The sequence below is a fragment of the Dasypus novemcinctus genome, chromosome X, assembly GCF_030445035.2.
Source record: "Dasypus novemcinctus isolate mDasNov1 chromosome X, mDasNov1.1.hap2, whole genome shotgun sequence".
NCBI classification, from domain to species: domain Eukaryota; kingdom Metazoa; phylum Chordata; class Mammalia; order Cingulata; family Dasypodidae; genus Dasypus; species Dasypus novemcinctus.
In genome coordinates, this window is record NC_080704.1 from 121,971,689 (window position 1) to 121,987,779 (window position 16,091).

At 39.6% G+C, this 16,091-nt stretch overlaps 1 non-coding gene across 1 annotated transcript; it reads right to left on the reverse strand.

Moving 5' to 3' along the window:
- Positions 1-423: 423 nt before the first annotated feature.
- On the reverse strand, positions 424-586 carry LOC111760672 (U1 spliceosomal RNA). The gene has a single exon (XR_002794292.1). It is a non-coding gene; the product is annotated as a U1 spliceosomal RNA (small nuclear RNA).
- Between the last annotated feature and the right edge of the window lie 15,505 nt (positions 587-16,091).

Consider the following 16,091-nt stretch of genomic DNA (forward strand, 5'->3'; position numbering starts at 1 on the left):
AGCAGGATTCATAACAGTTCTTTCCAGAATGTTTGGTAGAATTCACCTGTGAAGCCATCTGGTCATTGGCTCTTCTTAGTTGGGCAGTTTTTGATGACTAATTCCATCTTGTTACTTGTGATTGGTCTGTTGAGTTCATCAATTTCTTCCTTCATCAATGTAGGTTGTGTGTGTTTGTAGAAATTGTCCATTTCACCTAAGTTATCCATCTTGTTGGCATACAATTTTTCCAAGTATCCTCTTATGATACTCTTTATTTCTGTGGGAACAATGGTAATAAACCCCTTCTTGTATATTTTATTATTATTTTTGCATCTTCTCTTTTTTTCTTTATTAGTCTGGCTAAGGATTTGTCAATTTATTAATCCTCTCAAAGAACTAGCTTTTAGTTTTGTCACATTTTACTAGCTTTTTTTTTGTTACTGGGAGAGAGCACAAATACCGTCCCCCCTACCACAAATTATGCAGCCGAGTTTCCCACATTTGGGGAAATTACAGGGGTCACCACATCTGAAGTGTAATGGCTAAGTCTCAGCCTGGGAAAACTACCTTCGTGATCAGGGTATCTCCCCTGCCAGGTAAGTATTTTAAGAGGTTTTCATTTTCAATTTCATTTATTTCTGCTGTAATCTTTGTTATTTCCTTCCTTCTGCTTGTGTTGGGATTATATGTTGTTCTTTTTCTAGTTTCTTCAGGTGTAAAGTTAAATATTTTAACTCTTTCTTCTTATTTAATGTAAGCATTTATGCCTTTACATTTCCATCTCAGCACTGCTTTAGCTGCATCTCATAGGTTTTGATAAGTGATATTCTCATTTCCAGTCATTTCAATGTGATTTCTTCAATGTAGTTTCAGATTGTGTTGTTCAACTTCCATATATTTGTGCCTATTCTTGTTCCATGTCCCTTATTATTTTCCAGATTTATTCCATTTTGGAGAAATAAATGATGCCATGTAATATCTTTTTTTTCCCATTTTTTCTTCTTCTTTATTTTCTTTTAAATATTACATTAAAAAAATACGAGGTCCCATATAATCCCCACCCCACCCACGCCACCCCTCCCACATCAACAAACTCTTCCAACATTGTGGCACATCCACTGCACCTGGCGAATACATTCTGGAGAACTGCTGCAGCACAAGGACAGTGGTCCATATTGTAGTCCACACTCTTTCCCAGTCCACCCAGTAGGCCACGAGAGGACACACAACTTCCAGCATCTGCCCCTGCAGCACCACCTAGGACAACTCCAAACCCTGAAAATGCCCCTAAACCATATCTCTTCTTTCCTCTCCAGACCATCAGCAGCCACCGTGGCCACCCTCTCCACATCACTAATACAGTTTCTTCCCTTACTAATCACAATAGTTCCCCAGCAGAACACCAGTAAGACCACTCAAATCCATACTCTATTCCTCCATCTAGTAGACCTGAGATGGCTATGTCCAGTCCCCCTCTACATCAAAAGGGGGTTTAGATTCCACATGAATGATGAATGCAATTCTCCTGCTTGCAGCTGTGGATACTCTTGGCTCCCTGGTGTGGTGGTGGACCCTCTTCACCTCCCTGTCAGCTGGCCAGGGTAAGTCCAGGAAACCAGAAGGTAGGAGCTGCAAGTCTGCTGAGGCACAGGGCCTGGCCGTCACATGGACAGTTCAGAGATTCAGGTCTCATGAGTATACACCAACCCATATGCCAAACACAGGTCCAGTAAAAGTGACAGAAGAGGCATGTGTAGAAAGGTTATATCTGAGTCCAACTCTATCACACTCAGGAACACAAACTCCAAAGTAGGGCACACTGACATGGCCCTGAACTCCAGAGCCATCTGCCTTGACCAAAGAACCTGTGGGTCACTGCAGCCCTCAGGAGAACCAGCACCTGGGTTTCCATCTACTTTGGCTGTCTCTGGTACCCTGCTGAGACATGCATAAGCATCACTCCATGATGACCTCCATACACTTTTTTGGAGACTCTTAGCCATATAAACTCACTTGTCCTTTCCATTTCCCTCTTTTTATCCAAAGTCAAAAAGCAGTTTTTAACACCTCATATTATATGTAGGCTGAGATATTTTGCCGGTCTGAGTTGACCTCTTTGTTCATGGACTTTTTGTAGTTACATCATCAGCTGTGCTTGGTAGTAATCCCTCTGTGCTAGAAAGGCTCATCCCCAGGAGTCATGTTCCATGCTAGGGGGAAGGCAATGCAACTATATGCTGAGTTTGGCTTAGAGAGTGGCCACATTTGGGCAACATGGAGGCTCTCAGGATGTAACTCTTAGGCACCCCACAGCTATAGGCCTAGTTCATATTTCAGGCACATAGGTTCAAAATTGGAGCCATCAGTATCAAGGGCTCATTGTTGGACCATTCATCTTTTTGGTCTTTGCCATTGCACTTGGGGGATTGTTGTTGTTCTATTGGGGAATGTGATAGAGATCCCTGCTCAGGAATTCAGCACCCTCTCATATGTCATTTTCAACTGAAACCACTATGAAAATATTCAAACCTTTCTATGTACCCTGTATACATGCCCTGAAGAACTCCTTCCCAACCATGTGCCCCCCGCCAATGACAACCCACACAAGTGCTCCTTCCCCACTATAGTTGAACCTCTCTGTAGTCCAAAAAGTCTTCAAAAAGGAAGCCCAATATATTGCCAGGTTGCCTTAATAGAAAAATGGAATATAGTGATGGGTTTAAGGTTAGATATAGAATATAGAACAGAAATTTAGAAAAATTAAATAAAGTAAAATATATTGGGGTATCAAAGAAATGTGCAAAAGAAAAATCTTTGTTTTTGATATTTTGCCTTTCATCACTGCTACAGGTGTTGCCCTGTATGTACAGGGGCAAGGCAATTTCTTCCTTTTCTTCCTCAGTGTCTACTGCTTTTCTTTCTTTATTTTTTCCAGATTATTAAGTTTCTCTTGACTTAAGTTTTAGGTCACAATAATTCACATATACAATATACGGTACTCCCAAACATCCAACATCAAACTCTTTGTCCCTTCCCCATCAGTGATCTTTATACATATTCATATTATATTTGCTGGGACCATATTCAGAGATACTTACAAAAATGTTGAGGGCTTGACATATTTGATTGCGCTAACCCATTGGGAGCCACTGATACTCTCAACAGATAAAATTCCCTCTATTTGAGAACATCAGTACTCCCCAGGATGTGGGTATACCTTCACTCTCATTGTATGGGTCTCCACCGAATGATATCACCCATTATGACAAAATGAGCACTCACACACTCCCCAGAAGCTTGCCCTGTGTCAGATGCACCCCGCTCCCTTAGATTCCCAAATAGGTAACCTTCCATATTACATTCTCTGAAGAGTTTCCTCTGCATCACAATTTCAACCACATACCTGACAATCTCCCATGATCAAATGTTCCCTTCACACTCTCCCCAATTTCTTGGACAATCTGATCCATCCTCCCATCCCTAGTGCCCCTAAAGCCCACACAACCACAACCTAAGTTTTCCCTATGCCCCCATTTTATTCCTTCCCTGTACAAATACTTACCTCCAGCTGATCATAGATTTCACCCAAGTCGTCAGCTCACAACATTCCTCTACCCTCCAAATACCTTAAAGTTGCTCATCCAGTCTCTAGCTCTCTGAGACAACTTGGTTGACTTATTTCATACCCGAGAGGTCATGTACTATTTGTCCTTCAAAGCCTGGGTTGCTTCACTAAACATAAGGTTCTCAAGAGTCATCCAAGTTATCACATGTGTTTGTATTGTTTTTGTTCTTATCGTTGAGTAGTATTCCATTGTATGTATATACCACATTTTATTTATCCATTCATCTGTTGATGGGCATTTGGGTTGTTTCCAACTTTTGGCAATAGTGAATAGTTCTGCTATGAGCATTGGTATACATATATCAGTTTGTGTCCTTGTTTTCAGATCTTCTTGATATATATCCAGCAGTGCAATTGCTGGGTCATATGGCAAATCTATAGCTAGTTTCTGAGAAACAGCCAAACTGTCCTCCAGAATGGCTGGATCCTTCTACATTCCCACCAGCAGTGGATGAGTGTTCCCATTCCTCCACAGTCTCTCCAGCATTTGTAGTTTTCTGTTTTTTTCATAGCTGCCAATCTTATGGGACTAAGATGGTATCTCATTGTAGTTTTGATTTGCATGTCCCTAATAGTAGAGATTTGGAGCAATTTTTTCATGGGCTTTTTAGCCATTTGTATTTCTTCTTTGGAGAAGTGTCTGTTTAAATCTTTTTCCCATTTTTTAAATGTCTTATTTGTCTTTTTATTTTCGAGATATAAAAGTTCTTTATATATGCAGGTTATAAGTCTATCAGATATATGGTTACCAAATATGTTCTCCCATTGTGTAGGCTCTCTTTTCACTTTCCTGACAAACTCCTTTGAGGTACAGAAGGCTTTCATTTTGAGGGAGTCCCATTTCTCTATTTGTTCTTTTGCTGCTTATGCTTTAGGTGTGAAGTTCATGAAGCCATTTCCTATTACAAGTTCCTGTAGATGCTTCCCTACTTTGCTTTCCAAGGTCTTTATGGACTTGGGTCTTATATTTAGGTCTTTGATCCATCTTGAGTTGATTTTTATATAAGGTGTAAGTTGGTAATCCACTTTCATTTTTTTACATATGGATATCCAGTTGTCCAGGCACCATTTGTTGAAAAGGCCATTCTCTCCCACTTGGTAGGGTCTGGGGGCCTTGTCAAATATCTTATGGCTGTATATATATTGATCTATGCCAGAACTCTCATTTGAGTTCCACTGGCCAGTGTGTCTATCCTTGTGCCAATACCATGCCTTTTTCACTACTGTAGCTTTGTAGTATGTTTTGATATCAGGTAGTGAGATTCCTCCAATTTCATAGTTTCTTCAGTTCATTAAAGAATGATGTGTTTATTTTATTGTGATCGCATTGAATGTGTAGATCGGTTTTGGTAGGATAGACATATTAATAATATTTAGTCTTCCTATCCATGAAAAGGTAATATTCTTCCATTTATTCAGGTCTTCTTTGATTTCCTTGAACAGTATTGTGTAGTTTTCTGTGTATACGTCTTTTACATCTTTTTAAATTTATTCCTAGGTATTTGATTTTTTTTAACTTACTATTGTCAATGGTATTTGATTCCTGATTTCCTCCTCAGATTGCTCATTATTGGTGTACAGAAATGCTACTGATTTTTTTTTTTGCATTTATCTCATACCCTGTGACTTTACTGAACTCTTTCTAAGTTCTAGAAGCTTTGTTGTAGACTTCTCAGGGTTTTCTATATATGGGAACATATCATCTGCAAATAGTGAAATTTTGACTTCTTCCCTTCCAATTTGTATGCCTTTTATGTCTGGTTCTTGCCTCAGTGCTCAAGCAAGTCCTTCTAAGTCTATGTTAAATAGGAGGTGTGATAGTGGGCATCCTTGTCTTGTTCCTGATCTTAAAGGGAAAGAGTTTAGGATTTCAACATTGTAAATGATGTTGGCTGTGGGTTTTTTATAAATACTCTTTATTGTGTTAAGAAAGTTTCCTTCTATTCCAATCTTTTGCAGAGTTTTTATCAAGAAAGGGTGCTGTATTTTGTCCAATGCTTTTGCTGCATCTATAGATATTATCATGTGATTTTTCCCTTCAATCTGTTTATGTGGTGTATTATATTAATTGATTTTCTTATGTTGAACCATCCTTTCATATCAGGAATGAACCCCACTTGGTCATGGTGTACCATTTGTTTAATGTGTTGTTGAATATGATTAGCAAGTATTTTGTTGAAGATTTTCAAGTCAAGGTTCATTAGAGAGATAGGTCTGTAACTTTCCTTTCTTGTGGTGTCTTTGTTTGGCTTTGGTACTAGAGTAATTTTGGCATCACAGAATGAGTTAGACAGTGTTCCTTCTGTTTCAATTTTTTGGAAAATTTTAAGCAAGACTGGTGTTAATTCTTTCCAGAATGTTTGTAGAATTGACCTGTGATGTCGTCTGGCCCATGGTTCTTTTTAGTTGGGAGGTTTTTAATGTCTGATTATTTGTCTTTGCTTGTGATTTGTTTGTTGAGATTTTCAAATTCTTTTATCAATGCAGGTTGTTTATATATTTCTAGGAATTTGTCCATTTCCTCTAAATTGCTGTTTTTGTTGGAATATAGTTGTTCAAAGTATTCTCTTATGATAGTCTTTATTTCTGTGGCATCAGTGATGATAACTTCATTCTCATTTCTTATTTTGTGTATTTGCAACGTCTCTCTTTTTTTCTTTGTTAATGTAGCTAAGGGTTTGTCAATTTTATTGATTGTCTCAAAGAACCAGCTCTTGGTTTTTATTTTTTCAAGTGCTTTCTTATTTTCTATTTCATTTACTTCTGCTCTTATCTCTGTTACTTCTTTCTTTCTTCTTCCTTTGGGGTTAGTTTGTTGTTTATTAATTAATTCCTCTTAGTGTGCATTTAGTTCTTCAACTTTAGCTCTTTCTTCTTTTTTGATGCATGAATTTATGGCTATAAATTTCCCTCTCAGTACTGCTTCTGCTTCATCCCATAAGTTTGGGTATATTGTATTTTCATTTTCATTAGTTTCAAGGTAGTTATTAATTTCTTTTGAGATTTCCTCTTTGACCCATTGTTTTTCTAAGAATGTGTTGTTTAACTTCCAAATCTTGGTGCCAAGTCTGAGCCTCTGGCCCTTTCAGATTTCCAGCTTCTCTCCACTGTGTTCAGAGATATTATTTTGTATGATTTCTATCTTTCTGAGTTCATTGAGACTTTTTCTGTGGTCTAGCATGTGGTCTATCTTGCAGAATGATCCATGTGCACTTGAGAAGAATGTCTATCCTACTGTATTTGGGTGTAATATTCTATATATGTTGATTAGGTCCAACTCCTCTAATATATTGTTCAAATTCTTTGTTTCTATTTTGATTCTCTTTTGAGATGTTCTTTCCAAAGTTGATAGTGGTATATTAAATTCCCCCTCTATAATTGTAGAGGCATCTATTCCTTCACTTAGTTTTTCCAATGTTTGCCTCATGTATTTGGAGGAAACCCTGTTAGGAGCATAAAATATTTATGACCATTCTTTCTTCTTCAAAGATTATCCCTTTCATGAATATGTAGTGTCCATCTTTGTCTCTCACAATTGTTTTGCATTTAAAATCTATTTTGTCTGATATTAATATAGCTACTCCTGCCCTTTTTTGGTTATTGTTTGCTTGTAAGATTTTTTCCCAGCTCTTCACTTTCAACCTCCTTGAATCCCTGGGTCTAAGATGTGTTTCTTGCAGACAGCATATAGATGGATCATATTTCCTTATCCAATCTTCCAGTTTGAATCTTTTGACAGGTGAGTTTAATTCATTGACTTTCAGTGTCATTACTTTCAAGGAATTACTATATTAGCCATATTTTCTTTGGATTTGTGTTTGTTATATTCTGTTTGATTTCCTTTTTCTGTTTTTGTCTTTTTAGTTGTTCTTACATTCTCCTTCAAGTCTGTCTCTCTTGTTTTTTTCTTTCTTCCTGCAGAACTCCTTTTATTAATTCTTGACAGGCAGGATTCTTGTTGGCATACTCTCTTAGTTTCTATTTATCTGTGAATATTTTGAACTCTCCATCATTTTTGAATGCTAGCTTAGCTGGGTAGAGTATTCTTAGTTGGAAATATTTTTCTTTGAGCTCCTTGACTAAGTCATACCGCTGCCTTCTTGCCTCTATGATTTCAGATGAGAAATCAGCACTTAATCTTATAGAGCTTCCCTTTTATGTGATGGTTCTGTTTCTCTTGCAGCTTTTAGTATTTTCTCTTTGTCTTTAGTTTGGATATCTTGACAAGTATATGTCTTGGGGTAGGCCTGTTGGGATTTATGGTGTTTGGGGTGCATTGTGCTTTCTGGACATGTACATCCACCTCTCTCAATAGGTTTGGGAAGTTTTCAGCCACCGTTTCTTTCAACATCCCTTCTGTCCCCTTTCCCTTCCCTTCTCCTTCTGGGATGCCTATAATATGTATGTTTTCATGTTTTGCATTGTCATTCATTACCTAAGCTGGATTTTTTCTACCTTTTTATGGACCAGTTCGACTATCTGTTTGATTTCAGATGTATTGTCTTCCACATCACTTAATCTCTCCTCTGCCTCTTTGCATCTGCTGTTAATTGCTGAGAGTGTATTTTTGATTTCTTGAATTGTGCTGTTCACTACCATCATATCCATTATCTTTCTGCATATGATTTCAATTTCTTCTGTATTCTCTCCATTTTTTTCTTCATATTCTTAATCTCTTCCTTCATCTCATCAAATTGGTCCTTAGTATAGGTTTCGAGTTCTTTAATTACTTTTTTGATGTTCTGCTCCTCTTCCTGGTGTTTAGTTTATTCATTGGATTGGGTCATATTTTCCTGATTTTTGGTTTGGTTTGTAGTTTTTTGTTGCTGTCTGGTCATCATTTTATCTTGATGGGTTTAGTTTGTTGCTTAGCTTCTTTGTCTAGTTTGGAGTTTAATTAGCTGTTGTTTTTGTGTGTGTGCAAAGTCTTCTCTTTGTCACTTTGTTCTTCTTATTCTATTTCCTTACTGTTGGCTAAGTTCCCTTGAAGGAATATATTAAGGCCAGAGAAAGCAAAAGGAGTGAGCAAAGAAAATGAATAATAGTAGTATTGATAGTAAATATTAACAGAGGAACTATGTGAGATATAGGAGAATGGATATTAGACTCATGTAAGGCATGTAAAGTTATAACAGTAAGAAAAGTAGAATATGTAAAAATCTGAATATGGGGAAGAATACAGTGTTAAAAGGCCTGTGTGTTCAGGAGAGAGCAAAAGAGAAAAGAGAGGACAATAATATAAAGAGTGAATATAAGGCAGAAAATGAGAGCAAAAGGTATTAGTAATAAAAAATCAAAAAAATGAGGGGGGCAAACAAAGAAAGGTGTAATTAAGAGAAACAATCAATGATGGAGGATAGAAAAATGTAGAGGAAAGGGAATAGTGTTGGTGGCCAAAATCAATACACACAGAAAAGTGTAAATGGAGAATGAGAAATACAGCAAATGTGGAGCTCTCCCTGCAGCACCTAATATAAGAAGAATAAGAAAGCAGATAAATAAAAAAAGAAAAGAAAAGGGACAAAAGGGAGTGGGGAAGTAAGCAGGAAAAAGAAAAAGAGAAAGAGAAAGAAAGCAAAAAGGGTCTTGGGGGGATAAAGAGGAAGGAAAAACAAGGAAAAAAGCCACCAAATGTTAGGGAAAGTTTCAAGCAAGGAATCCTGTTTGTTAGTTAAACAAAATGCTTAGGGATCTGACGTTCCGCCTTTTCTCCCTTCCTCACTTTCCTCTCTCCCAGGCAGCAGGAAAGCTGCCTGAGAGGTCCAGTAGGAGATTCAAGTGGGTCCTTGTTGAATCAGCTCTGCACAGAAAACAATGACACTTAATTTCCAGAGAGAGATCATCCACACCTCACCAGGAACCCCGAGTATGCCATTGGAGGCTTGGAAAGCACCTCCTACAGTCCCTCTCCTTTAGGTGTGCTATGAGAAGGCTTATTGATTCTCTGACTCCACCTTCTCCCAGGCCAAGTTTCCTATCCCAGGGTATTTAGGTGAGTTGTGCTTTTTCAGCAGATTCCACACTCTTCTCTTCCCAGACTCTCCCCAAGCCAGCTGGTATGCTCCTCCAAGTCAAAAAAAGAAAAAAAGAAAAGAAAAAAAAGTGGGGAAACACGAGGAAATCAAACCCACACTAGCCAGGCCCCCCTATTGCACCCCCCACAGAATCCTTCCCACCCACGGAATCAGTGAAAAACTGGAGGGCTATGGCAATCCCGGACTTCCGGGAGCACTGGACTTGGGAAAGGGAAGTCCGGGACTCTGCAGACCCAGGTTACATAGGTCAGGGCACATGAGCTACAGGGACTCAGGGGACACGGACCTGGGGACCACGCATCCGAGGACCCCAGGGCCCAGGAACCCACTGCACAACTAACACATCCCAGGAAACTCCGCTACTGCCAGCCCCAGGGGGAAGGGTCCCGCCAGTCCACAGCTTCTGACCTCTGTTCTTGTAAACCGCGTTTCTATCTTTAGCAGGCACCACCTCTGCCAAATCGATGTCCACATACCCTCCATCCTGCAAGCCCCCAAGACAGCCCACTCCAGCAAGACTCCAACCCCACTCAGCTGCCTCTTCGCAGGAGAGAAGGTAAGGTGCACTCACTCAGATGACATCTTGCCCCGCCTCCCTGTAATTTCAATCTTTCTCAATTCACTGAGACTTTTTCTGTGACCTAGCACATGGTCTATCCTGGAGAATGATCCATGTGTGCTTGAGAAGAATTTTTATCCTGTTGTATTAGGGTGTAATATTCTGTATATGTCTATTAGGTCTAGATCCTCTAATGTATTATTAAATGTCTCTATTTCTTTATTAATCCTCTGTCATGGTGTTCTGTTTAATGGTAATAATGGTGTATTAAAGTCCCCCACTGTAATTGTAGAGGCATCTATTCCTTCACTTAATTTTTCCAGTGTTTGCCTCATGTATTTTTGGGCACCCTTGTTAAGTGCATAAATGTTGGTAATTGTTCTTTCTTCTTAATAGATTATCTCTTTTATTAATATATAGTGTCCTCCTTTGTCACTTATAATAATTTTGCATTTAAAGTCTATATTGTCTGATATTAGTATAGCTACCACCATTCTTTTCTTGTTATTTTTTGCATGTAAAATGGTTTTCCAACATTTCACTTGCAAACTCTTTGCATCTCTGTGTTAAGGTGAATTTATTGTATACAGTTTATAGATGGGTCATATTTCTTTACCCAATCTACCAATCTGTGTCTTTTGATTGGCAGATTGGAGAGTTTAAACCATCAACAGTGAATGTTATTACTTTCTAGGCATTTTTTAAAAGATTTATTTATTTATTTCTCTCCCCTTACCCCCCCACCCCAGTTGTCTGTTCTCTTTGTCCGTTTGCTGCATCTTCTTTGTCTGCTTCTGTGTTTGTCAGCAGCACAGGAATCTGTGTTTCTTTTTGTTGCATCATCTTGTGTGTCAACTCTCCGTGTGTGTGGCACCATTCCTGGGCAGTCTGCACTTTCTTTCACGCTGGGCGGCTCTCCTTATGGGGTGTGCCCCTTGCACGTGGGGCTCCCCTATGTGGTGGACACCCCTGCGTGGCAGGGCACTCCTTGTGCACATCAGCACAGCGCATGGGCCAGCTCTACGTGCGTCAAGGAGGCCCGGGGTTTGAACCGCAGACCTCCCATGTGGTAGACGGATGCCCTAACCACTGGGCCAAGTCCGCCGCCCCAAGCATTTTTTATATTAGTCATTTTTCTTTAGTTTTATATATGTCATATTTTTATTCCTCTTTATCCTTTTATTTATTCTTACTAATAATTTTCATTTCTACACTCTGCTCCAACCCTCTCTCCTATGTTTATCTTTCAACCGGCAGCTCTCTCTTTATTATTTCTTGAGGGACAGGGCTCTTGTTGACAAATGCACTTAACTTCTTATCTGTGAATATTTTGAGCTGTCCATCAGTTTTGATTTTCAGCTTTTCTAGATACAGAATTCTTGGCTGGTAGTCTTCTTTTAGCACATTAACTATGTCATATCACTGCTTCTTTTTTTTAAATTATTTATTTATTTTTAAAAATTACATGCAAAAAATATGAGGTCCCATTCAACCCCACCACCCCCACCCCCCATTCCTCCCACAGCAACACTCTCTCCCATCATCATGACACATCCATTACACCTGGTAAGTACATCTCTGAGCATCACTGCACCCCATAGTCAATGGTCCACATCATAGCCCACACTCTCCCATGTTCCATCCAGTGGGCGCTGGGGGGATCTACAATGTCCCGTAATTGTCCGTGAAGCACCACCCAGGACATCTCCTCGTCCCGAAAACGCCTCCACATCTCATCTATTCCTCCCATTCCCCAAACCCAGCAGCCACCATGGCTACCCTTCCCATACCCATTCCACATTTTCTCTGTGGACATTGGATTGGTTGTGTCCATTGCACATCTATGTCAAGTGGGGGCTTAGATTCCACATGGATACTGGATGCACTCCTCCTGCTTTCAGTTGTAGACACTCTAGGCTCCATGGTGTGGTGGTTGACCTTTTTCAACTCGATGTTAGCTGAGTGGGGTAAATCCAATAAATCAAAGTGTAGGAGTTGAAGTCTGTTGACGCTCTGGGCCTGGGTGTCATATTATCAGTCCAGAGATTCAAATCCCCTAAATATATCTAAAACCCCAGCACCAACTACAATTCTAATAAAGTAGCATGCAAGTCTAGTGAAAAGAGATCCCCTCTGAGTCCAATTCCATCACGCAGAAACACCAGCTCCAAAGAAGGGCCATCTGCCATGGCAGTGAACCCCATCTGCCATGACCATAGAACCCGTGGGTCTCTTTATTCCTCAAAAGAACCAATACCTGTGGTTGTATCTACTTTATCTGTCTCTCAGACTCTGCTCAGTTGTGCATAAGGGCATTCCTTCTGACAACCTCCAGACTCTTTTTTAGAGACTCATAGCCTTATAATCTCATTTCTCCTTTCCATTTCCCCCTTATTTTAGGTCAAACAGCATTTTGAAGTCATGTTATTATATGTAGACAGGGATATTCTGCTGATCCGTGTTGAACCTTTAATTCAAGGTCCTTTTCTAGTTGCATCTTCAGCTGGTATGTGGTAGTGATCCCTCGGTGCCAGGGAGGCTCATCCCCGGGTGTCATGTCCCACGCTGGGGGGAATGCACTGCATCTACATGCTGAGTTTGGCTGTGCGAGTGGTCACATTTGAGTAACATGAAGACTGTCAGGAGGAAACTCCCAGGCACAGTGCTACTCTAGGCCTTATTCTTATTGCAGGCGTATAGGCTCAAAAGCATAGCCATTAGTATCAGGAGCCCACTGTTGGGCCCTCCTTCCTTCCTGGTTCTTGCCATTGCACCTGGGGGACTGCCGCTGCTCCCCCAGGGTCCACGACAGTGACCTCCCGGCCAGGGGCCCAGTACCCCCACAGCTGTTGTTTTTAATTGTTTCCACTATGAGTATATCTAGACATTACTATATACCCTGGGCATATGCCCTGTATAACTCCCTGTCAACCATGTATATCCTGTCAATAACATCCTATATCAGTATTCCTCCGCTGCCATTGTTGAACCACTCTGTGATCCAAAACTTCCTGTAAAGTGAATCCCAACATAATGTCAGCTCCACAAGAGTCTTAGATCACCGAAATTCATATATACAATATACAGTACTTCCCCAGATTCACCATAACACCTTTTCCCTTCCACAGCGATAATCTTTTAACTTGTTCGTATCATATTTCCTGAAACTGATGTACAGATTCCGAGACAATAGCTTTCAAACAAGATGATATCTGTGCTTACTATGTGGTCCATACTTTAGGTTGTACAGTTTTCTAAATTTTTTAGTTATCCTATGTTTTGCCTTATGGTTTACATTATTAGTCTGTCGTCCCCCATATATATATCACTGCTTCTTGCCTCCATGGATTCAGATCATAAATCAGTGCTTAATCTTGTCAAGCTTCCATTATAAGTGATCTATCTCTTTTCTCTTGCTGCTTTCACAATTCTATTTGTCTTTTACATTTGAGAGTGTAATGAGTATGTGTCTCAAGTCAGACGTGTTGGAATTTACACTGTTTGTAGTGTGCTGCACTTCTTGGACATGTACATCCTTGTCTCTCAAAAGAGTTGGGAAATTTTCAGCCATTATTTCTTCCAAAACTCCTTCTGCCCCCTTTCCATTCTCTTCTCCCTCTGGGATGCCTATTATCCATATGTTTGTGCATTTCATGTTGTCATCCAATTCCTTAGACCCTTCTGAAATTTTTCTATCTTTTTGTCTTCTTGTTTTGCTCTTTGTTCAGTTTTGGCTGTTCTGTTTTTGACATCACCAATTCTTTCCTCTGCTTATTGAAATCTGTTGGTATGTGCTTTCAGCATATTTTTAAAATTCTTGCATTGTGCTTTTCATCACCATCAGATCTGTTATCATTTTATGTATGTATTCAATTGTTCTGTATGTTCCTCCAATGTTTCTTAATATTTTTTATCTCTTCCTTCACCTCATTAAGTTGATTCATTAGATTTGTTTGGCCATCCTTGATTAGTTGTTCCACAGTATCTATCCTCACCTGTTTTTTAGTTTGTTTTTTAGACTGGGACATTTCTTCCTGTTTCTTAGTATGGCTTGTAATTTCTTGCTTGTATCTAGACATCTGTTTATCTTGATGGGCTTATTCAGTTGGTTAGCCTCTCTTTCTACTCTAAGGTTTCATTTCATTTTGTCCTCTTAGACAGATGCTTTCACTTATTCTATATCCTTGTAATTATCTGTGTTCCCTAAAAATATTAAAACTATAGAAAATGAAAGAAAGAAGAGAATAAAGATAATAAGATGGAAAAGGAAACTTAAAAGAACCAGGAAAAATATGTAATAGGTAAAAAAAATGAAAAGTAATAAGATTTAAAAACATTAAATAAAAAAGAAACAGGAAAAAAATAATGCATTCTGATATCAACCTGAAGATGAGAAGGGGAGAAAGAAAATGAAGACCAAACAAGAGAAAATGGAATGAAATAAAAGCAGCAGAAAAGGAAAAAAGAAATAAAGAAAAGAAATAAAGAAACTAAGGAGAAAAAAACTGGACAAAGAAGAAAAAAGTAACAGAGGGAAAAAAGCAGAATAAACAGGCTTCCCTCTCAGGCTACTAGCAACCATCTCAGGTTATGCTGCAGCCAGCCAGCCATAAATAAGGTACCTAGGTGTAGAGAAAAATTAGGGAAAAAATATAAAATATAAAATAACAAATCAAAAATCCTAAAACAACTAAGTCTAAGTTCCCTGTTACAAGGCTCCTTGTTCTTCAACTCCTGACACCTGAGAGCTCCTGGGTTTCCTCTACCCATGCACTATCCCTCAGCAAAGTTAGCCACTTTATTTACAAGCAGGTACCAGGGATTAAACCGAAGACCTCACACATGTGAATCAGGCATTCAACCACTAAGCTACACCTACCCCACCAGTTAGATTTTTGGAGGCTTGTTGTCTGCCTCTGTCCACCCACTTTTCCCTCAGGCCAGTTGGGCTTCTGATGTCTTGCCAGTTGCCTCTCCTGTATTCCTCTTTCCCAGGATTTTAGGGTCTGTCAACTTACCCTCTCACTAATAGAATTTCTTTCCCTCCCACAGTGGGTGGGTGGGACAGCCTGCCTAATCAACCCCATCCTCCCCTCTCTTGCAGTCATGTCAGCAGTAGTTGGCCTATTTCTTTTGTTTTTCCTGGTCCAACTTCCCTATCACCCTGTGCCCTACACATCTCTCCCCCTGGCTTTGCTCTGTGCCAGTCTTACACCTGTTAGCCCCACAGCTCCCCTGCCTCAAATACCTGCTGGGAATCAGGACACACCCCTGGTCACCCAGAGGCTTTCATCACTCTCAGAGCCAACTGAGCACTGGACTTTCAGCCAAGTCACTTCCTTGGCAGCCCTCTCCCTTTGAATTGACTGTGTGCTAGACTGAGTGTCCTATATCTTATGGCTTCCCTTTCTCAGAACCAACTGGGTTCCTTCTCTTTAGCTACCCTCTCCAAATGCCCTGCAGTCCTATGGCTTCCCTTCTGCCAGGTAAACCTGCTTAACTTCCTTCAGTTTCTGGAGGAAGAGGGCAGCCTGCCATTCCATGCTAGAAAATCTTGGATATTCTCAAATACTGCATTATTTTTTAATCATGATGTTCTGTTTAAACCTTTATATTAAGTAAACTATAAAGGATATATAATGCATTCTGATATCAACCCGAAGCTCCCCTTATTTCACTGGGTGAGCACAAGGAATAATTTGAAAGCATACACAGAAAAATATCAGATATTATGGAAATTAAATTAAAAATAAACTGGAGGCATATAACAGCAGATTTGAGGACGCAGAAGAAAGGAACATTGAACTTGAAGACATGACCAACAAAATTGAAGGTACAAAAGAACAGATGAAGAAAATAATATAAAAAATTGAGCAGGGTCTCAGGGAAC